The sequence below is a fragment of the Neofelis nebulosa genome, chromosome 15 (genome assembly GCF_028018385.1).
Source record: "Neofelis nebulosa isolate mNeoNeb1 chromosome 15, mNeoNeb1.pri, whole genome shotgun sequence".
Lineage (NCBI taxonomy): Eukaryota > Metazoa > Chordata > Mammalia > Carnivora > Felidae > Neofelis > Neofelis nebulosa.
Window position 1 is genome coordinate 60,438,565 of NC_080796.1, and position 13,845 is coordinate 60,452,409.

Below are 13,845 nucleotides of genomic sequence, written 5' to 3' on the forward strand. Positions count from 1 at the left end.
CATATAATGGGATATGAATAACACAACTACAAGGAATGAACCAGATCTCAAATAATTCCCCATTTTTGTGCAAGCACCAAGTTGAAAATACACTAAGAAACCATTCTGTACATTTTAACATGAAGATAATAGCATATATTATGTTATTTAAGGATACTTACCTATATATTAGGTTTAACCATCTGAAATAGCCAATATTTGGCCATTTTTAATGTAAAAAATGGCTATTTTATATGAGTCAACCTTATAACAAAATCATACAAATATACATGAGAATGATAACTGTAAATGCATAACAGGAAAGGAGATCTTTAAGAATCTTTAAAAATTGCTTAAATACATTTTGAAATTTCAATTTCACATGTCCATTGCCTGGGAAATCACTGACATAAAGAAAGTGGGGGTATTTCTAAATTATTTTAGAAGGTTAGATGTTGCTATAAATGTTAAAGTCAAATAAATAGTAATAACAATGTGAAGTTAGTAAGATTAGATCTGTCCCTTGTGAACCAAAAGTTTTAGAAATAGAAGTATGATAATTAGCATAGGTAGGTTTAGAGACATCTACCCATAGGTTAAAAGAATTAAAGATAATTACTGAATTTCTTTTTGGAAATAATATCTAACATGATAGCAAACAGAATCCTCATTTTTTAAAATAACAGAGCTTAAAGACTGAGCATTTTGACAATACCATTAATAGATTCACATGTAAAGAACAAAATCTCAATGCAGTAAAATAAAAGCTAATATATCTCCTTTTAACAAAGACTTAGCTAATTGCCTTTCATCATTTCTATCAGGAATTCAAATTGAAATTAAAGGTATGCATGAGGAGATAGGTTAATTACCTGATTTCTATTTACTTCATTGTGACACTAAAGAAAACACTTTTTCTACAACAAATTTTAAAATAAATCATAAAAATCTAGAACTTCAAAATATGATGGTTCTAGAATAGAGTCAATCTTGCTCATTTTTTTTAAGTGCTCAAAATGGTAAGGGCTTCATGCCAAGAAAAAAACCTAGAGTGTGTTTTCTGGTTTTGTTGTTACTGTTATTGTTGTTTTTAGGCATCAAGAGAAAAGAATGAGAATATACTCCAATTATCATGTAACCATAAGAAGGAAATAAAGCTCCAAATGAAGCTATCATTGCAGACAATAAAAAACATAAGCATTTAATGTACAGTCATATACAATTAATACAGGTAGTATTATACAATTGTACAATACATACAGTATTATAAAATTTCTTGAATGAAGGAAAGTTTGAAAATTCACCTCCAGAATCATTATTTAAATCAGTGAAAAGAAAGCTGTTATCCTGAAGAGTCAAAGGATGGCCACAAAATGGTCAAGAGTAATTGAATCAGAGAACAGAGAACAGAACCTTATATTATGCTAATTTCATCCAATTCCTTTTCTTCTTTTCAGAACCAGTTTTCTGCAATATCTACACCCAAAGTCTCCTTTTCCTTACCATTTAGTCTCATTTTAAGTGATCTACATTCCCTTTTCTCTATCACTAGACTGAAAGTGTACTCTTGATGGCCAACCTAGGTGTGATTTTCAGTCTTATAACTTCTCCTTAGTATTCTGGTGTTTGGTATTATTGAAGAACATCTTGAAGTCATCATCATTTGTCTTCTAATATCCTAACCCTTGGGATACTTCTGAAGCTCCTTGGGTGCCTCTAATCTTTACCCCCATCTCCCAACCATCTATCTGTAGCTCTATACTTTTTTCTAGTTTTCTCTCCTCCAATAATTTTATCTGCTTCTAGAACTTCAAAAATAACCTCTATAAGGAATATTCTTATCTCCATATCACTAACCCTAAATCAGTCCTCAAATCCAGTCTCCTGTCTCAAACGACCTTTTGCCATTTCTACTTGGCTATTCCATTTCTATCTCAAATAATCAACATTAATTCCCTTAAGCTCACTCTCCTTTCCCTCAGTTCCTCCCCTGCATTAACCTTTCTCTCCTTTTCTTCTTCTCCGCTCTCCTCTCCACCTCATATATGCACACATATACACACAAAATCCCAATATCCCTATTTCCCTTTATGATATACCTTTGACTTCTTCTTCTCCTTTAATCACCAGTATCTGCTCAACTACTTCTTTGTAACATTTTCCATTCTCACAGAGCAAGTCCATTAGAAATCACATCTGGAACACTGCCAGAGAGGTGAGGCTGACAAACTAATTTTAGCTATATCCATATACTCTACCCTTCAGATCCTCTCACTTCATCCACGTGTTGAGCAAACAGCAAATATTTATTGAATAGCTATCATGTGGCAGGCAATCTTCCAGGCTCTAGGGATACATCAGAGGACAATGTAAACAAACAAAAAAATCACAGAATTTATATTCTAGAAGGGAAAACGTATGTATACAATAAAAATACTAAGTAACTCATATACTAAGTTAAAATGGTAAGTTCCATGAAGAGAAAAAAAAGCAGCATAATGAGGGGCAAAACGTGGGGAACTGGAGGGTTGTAGGGAAGATTTCATTAAGAAGGCAATGTTTGAGCAGACCCAAAGAGACAGGGTCAGCACTATGGAAATCTGAAAGTATAGACTTCCAGTCTAAAGGAACAGTGAATACGGAAAAGACCCTAAGACAGAAGTGGGCTTCACATATTCAAACAACAGCAAAAAGGCCAGTTTGGGTGAAACAAAGTGAGAAAAAGAAATGGTAGCAATAGTAATGCCAGAGAAGTAACTGTAGTCAGATCATGTAGGTCTTATAGGCCATCGTAAAAATGGTGGCTTTCACTCTAGTGAGGTAGGAAAATAATAAAGCATTTTGAACACAGAAGTAACATGATCTGCCTCATGAGTAACAGAACAATCCTGGCTATTGTGTTGAGAAAAAAGTGGATGGCAGGGTGGAGGCAGTTAAAAGACTTTGCATTAATCCACGCAAGAGCAGCAACCATGCCCTGGACTGGGGTAGCTCTAGAGCAAGTGTGAGTTGGAATCAAAATCTGGACATATTTTAAGGTAACATCAACAGGACTCTTCTGATACATATGTCAAATGTGAGAACTGGCAAGGACTCCAATCTTTCGTTCTGAAATAGTGGAAAATGAAACTGCACGTACCTGAAATGGGGAGGATTATAGAAGAAATAGTATGTGTATCAAAGTAAGAGGTCTAAAACATCCAAAGTTCAATTTTGGAAAAAAATGAGATATAAATTAAGCATCCAAATGGAGATTTTAGATAGTCTGAGGTAGCATTCTGGAATTTAGGAAAGAGGCTGGGGGAACGAGGAAGGAAGATAGATTTCGATTTAGAATTTAAGCCACTTAGATGGTATTTAAAACTTTGAAGCGGGAGGTGATGTTTAAGGGAGTGCATGTCTACAGACATGGAAACAGAACCAAGGTGTGAGTCCTAGAGTACCAATGTTAAGAAAGCCAAGTGGATAAACAGGAACCAGGAAATCAAATTGAGACACAGCAACTACAAATTCAGGGACAAACCGGGAGATAATGTGGTCTTAGACACCAAGTGAAGAAAGTATAACAAGGAAGGAGTGATCTCAACTCTTTTCAGTGATGTTGATGGGTCAAATAGGATAAAGATGTGAAATTAACTATCAGATTTATGACGTGAAGGTCAGCAGAGATTTAACAAGTATAATTTAAATGTTGTGGTGAGCTAAAGCCTGACTGTAGACAGTAGAACTGGAAAAGAAAGAGTGCTATCACTGACAAAACAAGGAGGAAGTTTTGCTTAAAAAGAGGAACAAAGAAACAAAACAAAACACTTACTCTGGTGGAGGATGTGGGAGTTAAGAAAAAAATTTAATGGAAGAATCATACCATATCTGTATGCCCTTGACATGTTCCATTAATACTGGAGAAGTTCCAAAACACTAGAAAACACAATACAGGAGCAAATGGGGAAAAATGCTGTGAAAATTACCTTGATAAGATCTAGATTATATGACAGAGGTGGATAAATACAGCAGTGGGAATTTATAGTTATTTTATTACTTGTTTTAATTTCCTTGTGAACTGGAAGGTATTATCATCAGCGGAGGGTCAGGATAAGAAGTAAATTTAAGGACAGAACAAAACGTGTACACAGTTACCCAAAGGCAGAACATGAATGCATAAGGGAAATATGGAATGAACCTAGGGCAGCATCATGGGCACATAGGAGGTTTATGGTCATAAATGTTAGGTGGCACAAGTCATCCTGATTGGGTCTATTTAACCAATACAGGGTGTTGCCATGGTAATACTAGCAAGTGAGGAAAAATAAAAAGCAAAGGAGTCAAGGTGTGTGCAAGGAAGTGATTCTAATATTTGGCCATGATACTTAAGCTCAATAAGAAGGGACAGAACACAACAAGGGAGTGAGAGACAGGGGAAAGTTGTTTCAGTAAATTGATTAAACATCCCAGAGGTGTTGAAGAATGGCTGGATTCAGGGCACCAGAGGGTCCAAGTTGATAAATATTAGCATATATCTGACAGAAAAAGGAAATATTTATATGCTATACAAACTGATTAAAATACTGCTTCTGGACAAAGGGAGCTGTAGGAGGCACAGACATGAAAAGTAACAATAAAAAAAAAAAGTGAGGAATTGTCACTACCTTTCAGCTTCAAATACTGGCAGTGAATAGATTTCGGGCAAACCAAAATAAATAAAAAACAAAAACACACGTTAAAAGTTTAAAAAGCCAGAGGTACAGTTAGGATCCCAAAAGGCCAAAAATTACCCCAGAAAAGGTTATAAGAGATAACTACAAGGTGAATGCCTAAATTCCACAAAAATAATCTTTGAGGCCAAATAATAATCCTTCTAGGTCCAGACAGCCAGAGACTGGCCATCGCTGAGACAGCCTAGCAGACAGCAGAGTTAAAGTGGAGAGTTGGACAAAGAAAGAAAAGAGGCACAGATTAGATGTTACAATAATGGTTGGACTTCATCTTCGGATTAAGACATGGACATATGCAAGAGACCATCACTTTACTATCAACCCAACAAACAAATTATGCCAGGAAAACTATGAAATCATTTTTAACCCCTGAGAAAGTAGAGGACACAAAGAAATCTAAACAAATTAAATTCTACAAAGGTACAAGCCTTTCATAGGAGAGATGAGACCCAGGACTGCTGGTCTCCCTAACAGAGAAGCAAGAGGTGGGAGAGTCAGCCATAGTACCCGGGAACAACAGCTTAGAATTCCAAAGGGCCCAAGCACACAGTGAGTCTGCACCCAGCCCGATTCTATCCTCAAACATCTGAAACCAGTGGTAAATGACATAACATTGAAACTGTAATAAAGCCCACATCCATATCGACTTCAAATCAGTTTGACGTTATTCTTCTCCTACTCACTTTCCTCAACAACCCCCCAATGCGCGCTCTCTCTCTCTCTCTCTCTCTCGAAGCCTGATAGAGTGCTCTTTCCTCTAGAGGTAAATATTATTCATTTCTGTCTTTCCAAACCTATATACAATGTCTAGTACACAATATTTATAGACACATGAAGAAGAAAATGTGGCCCATTGTAAAGACAGGAAACCATTAATAGGAGGTGATGCAGATATGGCCCAGACATTAGTTATTAAATAAGGATATGAAAATACCTAAGACAAAAATACTAAAAGATCTAGTGGAAGTGGTGACTGACAACATGTGTGAATGGATGGGGGAAATCTGAGTAGAGAGATCACATCTACCAAAAAGTAGCCAAATAGGAATGCTGGAAATGAAAAGTATGAGATTAAGAATGAAGACTTTTCTACATAAGCTTAACAGCAGCCTAAATAAAACAGAGAAAATGATCAGTGCATTTCAAGGCAGGTCCATGGAAAATATGCAAAGAGAAACACCAAAAGAAAAGAGTATGGGGAAAAAATGCTCAGGATCTGTGGGATGATATCCAGTGCTCTAAAATAATTGTAACTGAAGTCCTAGAGAAAAAGAAGGAAAATGGAAAAAGAAAGAAAAATTTTAAGAGATGGTTATCAAGAACATCTGAAAGTAATGAAAACATCACTTCACACATCCAAGAGTCTGATCAAACCTCAACCAGGGTAAACATAATAAAAACTACACATAGGTACTACTTAGTTCAACTGTTAACATCCAAGAGAAAACCTTAAAAGCAGCAAGGGAAAAACAACCTACCACATTCAAGCGAACATTGATATGAATGACGGCTTGACTTCTCGTCAGAAAAAAATGAAGGGCAGAAGACAATAAATTATAATTCTTTAAAGTGTTGGGAAAACATTAACAATTATCAATTTGGAATTCCTGGAAATGGAACCAGTGAAAATATCCTTCAAAAACAGAGATAAATTAAAGACATTTTTAAAAGTTGAGTTTGTTTCTCACAGACTGAATCGTAAGCAATGGAAAAGGAAGCACTTCAGGCTGAAGATAAGTTAACACCAGATGGAATACAGGAGTTTCAGGAAACAATGACACATACCAGAAAGGGTTAATCTTTAAAGAGAAAAATAAATTATTTCATGGGGTTTACCTACACAAAGTACTTTCAAACATCTAGCACATCATTACTCAAAATTTAACATTCTTCCCTCCTCACCCCAGGAAAATTTTGACTCTGAGCCAAAAAAATTGATACAGTTTATTACCATCATTTAAAAATACTTAAGTTTCACAAAATCAATAAGTTTTAACATGGCAAAATTTGATTAAGTACCTTTCATGAACCAGGTCCATATTATTTGTAAGTTTTACAAGTACCTTGAAAAGTATGTACACACATGACAAATTAGAAAAAATAGGAAAACAAATCAGGAAATTGGATTGAGAAGTAAAATTCTTTTTTTTTTAATTTTTTTAATGTTCTTTTATTTTTGAGAGAGAGAGAGAGAGAGAGACAGCACGAGTGGGGGAGGGGTAGAGAGAGAGAGAGGGAGACACAGAATCCTAAGCAGGCTTCAGGCTCTGAACTGTCAGCACAGAGTCGAACATGGGGCTCAAACCCACCAACCGTGAGATCATGACCTGAGCTAAAGACGGACGCTCAACCGACTGAGCCACCCAGGTGCCCCAAGAAGTGTAATTCTTTGCCAAAATCACCTGACTTTTAAGAAGTAGAGCTGGGATTCAAACCCAATTCTTTCTTATTATAAATCTCATGCCTTGTTTCTTAGGTACTAATTATTACAGCAATAGTAATTTGTATGTCCAATAACCTAAATGTCCAATGTAGATGTGTGTTTTGTCAACCCATGTTCAATTCAGAGTGTATTATACTACATACTCTTGCTTTTTCTTGTACTAACACATCACGAACCTACTCCTCTGTCTCTACAAATAAACATACTTCCTTTCTCTTAGTTTTGCATATTTTTCCAATTTAACTATAATTTCAACGTTACTTAATTCCCTTTTGAAATGTTTAATTGGTTCCAATTATTTGCTACTTTAATTCTACAATGAGTACTTTTGAGTACATATTTAAGGTTTTCTCTAATTATATTCTTGAGATATATCCTGGAAGTAGAATTCTTGGATTAAATAGTCTCCACATTTTTACTTATTGTAGTTTGCCAGATTATCCTAAACTCTTTCCACAGTAGTATCATCTCTTTTTTATTCCTTGCCAAATCAAGCATAAAATGATAAGCATTGTTTAAATTTTAAATTCTCAGTTTACTAGTCAGATGTTTTCAATATTTTCCTATAGTGTTTCTGGCCATGGTATCATGCTAATAAAAGTCTTCAATATGCCAGGATTAAGAAACATTTGCTTTCATTTTCCTCTACTACCTCACGATGACATACCTTGCATTTAAATGTTAACTCATCTGCAGTTTTTATTTTGTACAGTTGGAAGGAATACATTGAATTTGTCTTTTTATTTTGTAACATAGTTGGCCAATTGTCCTGATTTATTGCAAGAAATCTCTAGGACAATCTGAAACACCAACTTAACCTTTAAATAAACCCCTCTATACCTATATATGCCTTGTTTCTATACTCTTCTTCCATTCCATTAACCTGTCTTAATTAATCAATTTCTATACTTTTCTATTTCTTTCTTTACCCTAATTCCAAAAAACATTCTCTCAGAAAAAATTTGTCATAATCTCAACCAAAAGAAAAATGTCAGATGTTTCAATATTTTCCTTTCCTTTCCTCTATACCCAGGTGAGGTTAGACACATTTACCCATGGGACACCAGCAGAGATTAAAAGTAGTATTTCAACTAAAGAATGAAAAACAAGCAGATGAATTAATACACAACACACAGCAGAACACATGGAAGGGAAAGGACATTGGAGTTAGCTTTAGATGGTTATCTTTTTCCTCCCTGTGCATTCACTTTTACATAGAAATGGCAAATCTTTATTGATTCTATAATTACCAGTTAATTTCTTAAGAAAGTGCTAGACACTTATAAATGCGTAACATGGAAATTCCCACGATTCAGAAGTAGCCACAAAAAGTTTTGATTCACAAAATTTTGTGTTTTTAAACCCAAAATTGGGAGGGCCGTTGTAGTTAATTACCACAGTGATATTAAAGACTTCTTATAATTACATGTCTGCTACCGTAACTCCTCCAGGTTTTATGTCCAACTAGAGGCATTGAAATACACCTGAACTGGAAGAAAATGTTCTAAGAAGGAACTTATACATATTGGTTCATAGAGATGGTCTAAAGTGTTTCTATTTGTATATTAAAAAATCAACCCAACCAAATCAGGTTATCTCATTAGCATCAATACATTGTATGTATAGATATTCCATTAATATGTATACAGGGGTCAGTGAAATGCATTCATGTGGTCATTGATTAATTTCCTAGGGGAGGCAAAGACAAGGCCTGCAGCAAAAGAAAAGTGTGATAGGCAACATATTTTTCTAGAAAGTTATGGTAGATATGAGACCCCACTAAAAAAAAGCTCTGTAGCAAGCCAACACTCACATGCAAAGTTGTTGCTTCCTGGGTACAGAAACAGGGAAACAAGTTAAGCCCAACCAGAGAAAGAGAGGAAAGACATCTAGATCTCCTATGGGCCTTCGTTTGATACGCCTGTATTTGAGGCAGTGTCTGTTCCAAAGCACAGACAGCCGGCCCGGCACTGCATGAGAGCACCCCTAATTCAGCTCACAGTAATCTCTTGCACAATTACCTCTCCTGAATGAAACCATCTTGGATATGGACAAAAGTATGGAGGACAGTGACTTAATTTTTTGATTAAAAAAAGGAGCAAGCGAGAGAAAGAAAATGATTTATAATAAGTCCGTGGGAACATTCTGTACCTATCTCTTTTCTGATTAGAGAGGTGGCATGGAGCCTGGCTCATTAGGCAGAAGTAATGAGCCAGTCTACATGCCATCTCTAATTAGAGAAAAGATACAGTAGGTACAACTGTACCTATAAATTGATAGAATAAAGACAAAAATTATTTTAAAATACCCTTTCCCTTGTAGCACTCTGATGCCCAAATCTTAAGGAGAAAATTGTAGTAAAAATTAAGTAACATTTGAAACAAACCCCTTTCCAATGATATGTTTTCTTTTTTTTTTTTTTTAATGTTTATTTATTTTTGAGAGAGAGAGAGCATGAGCAGGGGAGGGGCAGAGAGAGAGGGAGACACAGATTCCAAAGCAGGCTCCAGGCTCTGAGCTGTCAGCAGAGCCCGACGTGGGGTTCGAACTCACAGACCATGAGATCATGACCTGAGCTCAACTGACTGAGCCACCCAGACGCCCCTCCAATGATATGTTTTCTCATCAGAAGTTAAATTTCTTTTTACACAGCTTAATAACAAATATCATATTCAGTCCACAGTGTCCTTTTGAAGCATTCATTCAACATCTAGCATGCTGAAGAAGAGCAGAAGCAAGTCACTTCAACCCCACAGTGCATAGCAGACTAATTTATAGCACTATCGAATACTTTGAGCAACATTTGGTGCAATAAAACACTTTTAGAAGTACTAATGGGGATTAAATATTGAAACAAGGCTCACAAGATTTAATGTTTTATTAAGAAATTCTGCATGCAGGGTACTTTATAAAATTCTCCAATACGCTAATTACTCACACCAAGTTTCTAAATATATAGTTTCCTTCAATTAAGTCTTCACATAAGCTTAGCTTGATCGAAGAGCATATACAAATTAAATAGAGTTATGTCCAGACACTTTGTCTTCTGATTTCTCAACAATTCTACGGAGAGACATTGTTATCCCTACTTACAATAAGAGCATAGGTATTCAAAGAGGTTAATAATAGCTGCCACTCATTAAACATTTACTATATGATAAGCAACATATTCTACACATACATGATCCCATATAATTATTATTACAGTCCTATTAATTATTTATGAAAACATCTTTTAATAGATTAAAACCTGAGATTTTAAAAGGATGCATATTTTTATCAAAGGCACACAACTGGATTGGATTCAATTCTAAGTTTTTTGACACCAGAGCTAGGAAATTTAACCACACAGTTTTAGAATTTATTTTGAGTATCAAAAATATACATCTGGGGCACCTGGGTGGCTCAGTCAGTTGAGCATCCAGCTTCGGCTCAGGTCATGATCTTGAGGTTCATGGGTTCAAGCCCCGCATCGGGCTCTGTGCTGATAGCTCAGAGCCTGGAGCCTGCTTTGGATTCTGTCTCCCTCTCTCTCTGCCCCTCCCTCACTTGCACTGGGTCCCTCTCTCTCTCTGCTATACTATATCTACTATACGCAACTGGCAGGATTGTATCACTATTAGAATTAAAATTTAGCAAATTCACTGGACTTAATTGAGGTCAATATAAAAATTGATCGTATTTTTATAGAATAAAAACAAAACTAGAAAATGAAGTTCAGAAACAATAGTAAGTATAACTGATGAAAAAAGAACCAAAAAATACATAGAACTAAGTCTTACAAATGAGTGAAACTTCTGGACAGAAAACTAACAACATTGGGGTGCCTGGGTAGCTCAGTTGGTTAAATGTCAGACTCAACTCTTGACCTTGGCTCAGGTCATGATCTCGTGATTCATGAGGTCAGACTCAGCACTGTGGCACAAAGCCTGCTTGCGATCCTCTCCCTCCCTCCCTCTCTCTCAAGATAATAAATAAATAGATACATAAATAAATAAATAAATAAACAAACAAACAAACAAACAACATTTTTAAGAGAAATTAAGAAATACATTTTGTTTGTGGATTAGAAGATCTGATATCATATAGATACCCATTTTCCCGAAGTTGAGTTTATGATTTAAATCCCAGAATTTTGTGAAAATTGCAAAACTGCCTCTAAAATTCATATAAATAGACAAGACGATATTGAAAGGAAAAAAAAGTTGGAAAAGTAAATACTTTCAGATTTTAAGACTTTTACGAAATGACAACTATGAAAACTAAATGTTTTGACTCAAATACAGGCAAACAAATCATTGGACCAAAAGAGAGAGCTCAGGAGCAAACCATCTTCACATATGCCGGTACGTGATTTGTGACAGTTACCACTCGCTGCAGGGGAGCGAAGAAATGATCTGTTTAATGAAAATGGTTCTGGTGATGTTCAAGTGAGAAATAAAAAATGAGTCTTGACCCCCCTACCTCATAACATACCCAAAATAAAGTCATATAGAAAACAGACCTAAATTTGAGAGGTAAAATAATAACATTTTCAGATAAAATGTAAAAATAATATCTCCATGATATCAGGGTGTGCAAAGATTTCCTCAATAGGACATAAAAATATTAAGTATAAAAGAAAAATTAGTAAATTAGACTTCATTAAAATTAAGAACTTCTGTTGATCAAAGAATGCCATTAAGTTTTCAGCAACTACAATGTGCCAGATTCTGGAAAAACAATAATGTTTTTCATACATAGCCTCATTTGATCTTCATAATGAGACTGTAATGTCATCATCATCATTTCAAATTTAGAGTAACTAAAAGAATATAAGAACACTAATTCGAAAGGATACACACACCCCTATGTTTATAGCGGCATTATTTACAATAGCCAATATTTGGAAGTAGCCCTAGTGTCCACTGGTCCATTGGTTGATCAAGGGATAAAGAAAATATAACATGTAATATACATACATACACACACACACACACACACACACACACACACAGGAATATTATTCAGCCATAAAAAGGAATGAAATCTTGCCATTTGCAATGACAAGGATGGAACTAGAGAGTAGAAATTGAAGCAAAAGTCAGTCAATCAGAAAAAGATAAATAAACAATTTAACTCATACGTGAAATTTAAGAAACAAACAAGCTAAGGTAAAAAAAGAAAATAATAATAAGAGACAGAGACAAATCAAGAAACAGACTCTGAATTATGGAGAACAAGCTGATGGTTACCAGAGGGGTGGGGGTAGGGTATGGGTTAAATAGGTGATGAGGATTAAGGAGTGCACTTGTTGTGATGAGCACTGGGTATTGAATCACTACATTCTACACCTGAAAGTAATATTACACTGTGCATTAACTAACTGGAATTAAAATACAAACTTAAAAAGTACATAAATTAAATAAATTTGGGCTAACTACATTTTAGAGTCATTTAAAAGTTGTTCCAGGTCACGTAGCTAGTAAGTGGGCAGTTGGGACTTGAACTCAAGCAGACCAACACCAAAGTGTAAAGTCTTAAGGAACTATGCAATCAGACGGTTGCTCAAATGCGTATGTAGGTGTATACATGTGTGTGTGTAAAATAGAGATCTAGAAACAGAGATATAGAAATATAGGCATGTATCGCGATTTCTAGTAAATAACTGCTAATAATCTCAAAATATTAGGAATAATCTAAATGCTCATTATTAGGAGTTTGTTTTAAAAGTTTTTGTTACAGCTATACAAGTGGGCATAATGCAGCCATTTTAAATGAGAAGGAATATTAACATAGAATGTTGTCCATAACATTTGGAGAGGAAGTATTTATTTTTAGAGGCCTCAGAGAAAGCATATGTATTATAATTTCATTTTTAGAAAATTATTTTTATAACCATATCTCCAGCTATATGTACTAAAGTTCTGGAAGGGTATAAAAAAAGTTAACTGTATCTATGAAGGTAGAAAACTGAAATATTTTCTATTTCAGAGAGTTCTGTATTGTTTGGATTTTCTTATAATGAGTATTCATTATTTAGTAATATAAAATAATTGTTCCATTTTTAAAGTGTAGGCAATTTATAAACCATTGTGCTAATTATTTCAAGTTAATCCTAAATTCAATTTCTGGGTTTTGTTTTCAGCATGCAGTATATATTCTTTTAAACCTCTATGGCCTGTTTTAGGATGGGAAGATATGAATACCATAAATCTAGCTATTAGTGTTGAATATTAAATTTCAGTTTATATTTAATATTCTAAACCCTACTTTAAAATCCAAACAAAAAAAAAAGATTGAGAAAATATAGTTTATCACATATTGTTCTTATGTAAATATTGATCAGGGGCACCAGGGTGGCTCAGTTGGTTAAGCTTCTGACTCTTGATCTGGGCTCAAATGATGATCTCATGGTTTCCTGAGATCAAGCCCCATGTCAGGCTCTCCACTAACAGCACAGAGCCTGCTTGGGATTCTCTCTCTCCCCATCTCTCTGCTCTTCCCCTGCTCATGCTTGCATGTGCGCTCTCTCTCTCTCAAAATAAATAAACATTTAAAAGAAAAAGAAAAAAGAAATAAACTTGATCATAATAGGTACATCTTAATTTTAAAGTTCCCCTAGTATAGTGGGTTGAAAAGTGCCCTCCAAAAGGTGCGTCCCCCTGGAATCTGTGACTGTGACCATATTTGGAAATAGGGTCTTTGCATACGTAATTAAGGATCTGGAGA

At 35.1% G+C, this 13,845-nt stretch overlaps 1 protein-coding gene across 1 annotated transcript in view; it reads right to left on the reverse strand.

Annotated features, from left to right (window-relative positions):
* USH2A (usherin) overlaps positions 1-13,845 on the reverse strand; it is a 745,506-nt gene that overhangs the window by 665,108 nt on the left and 66,553 nt on the right. The window lies entirely within an intron of this gene.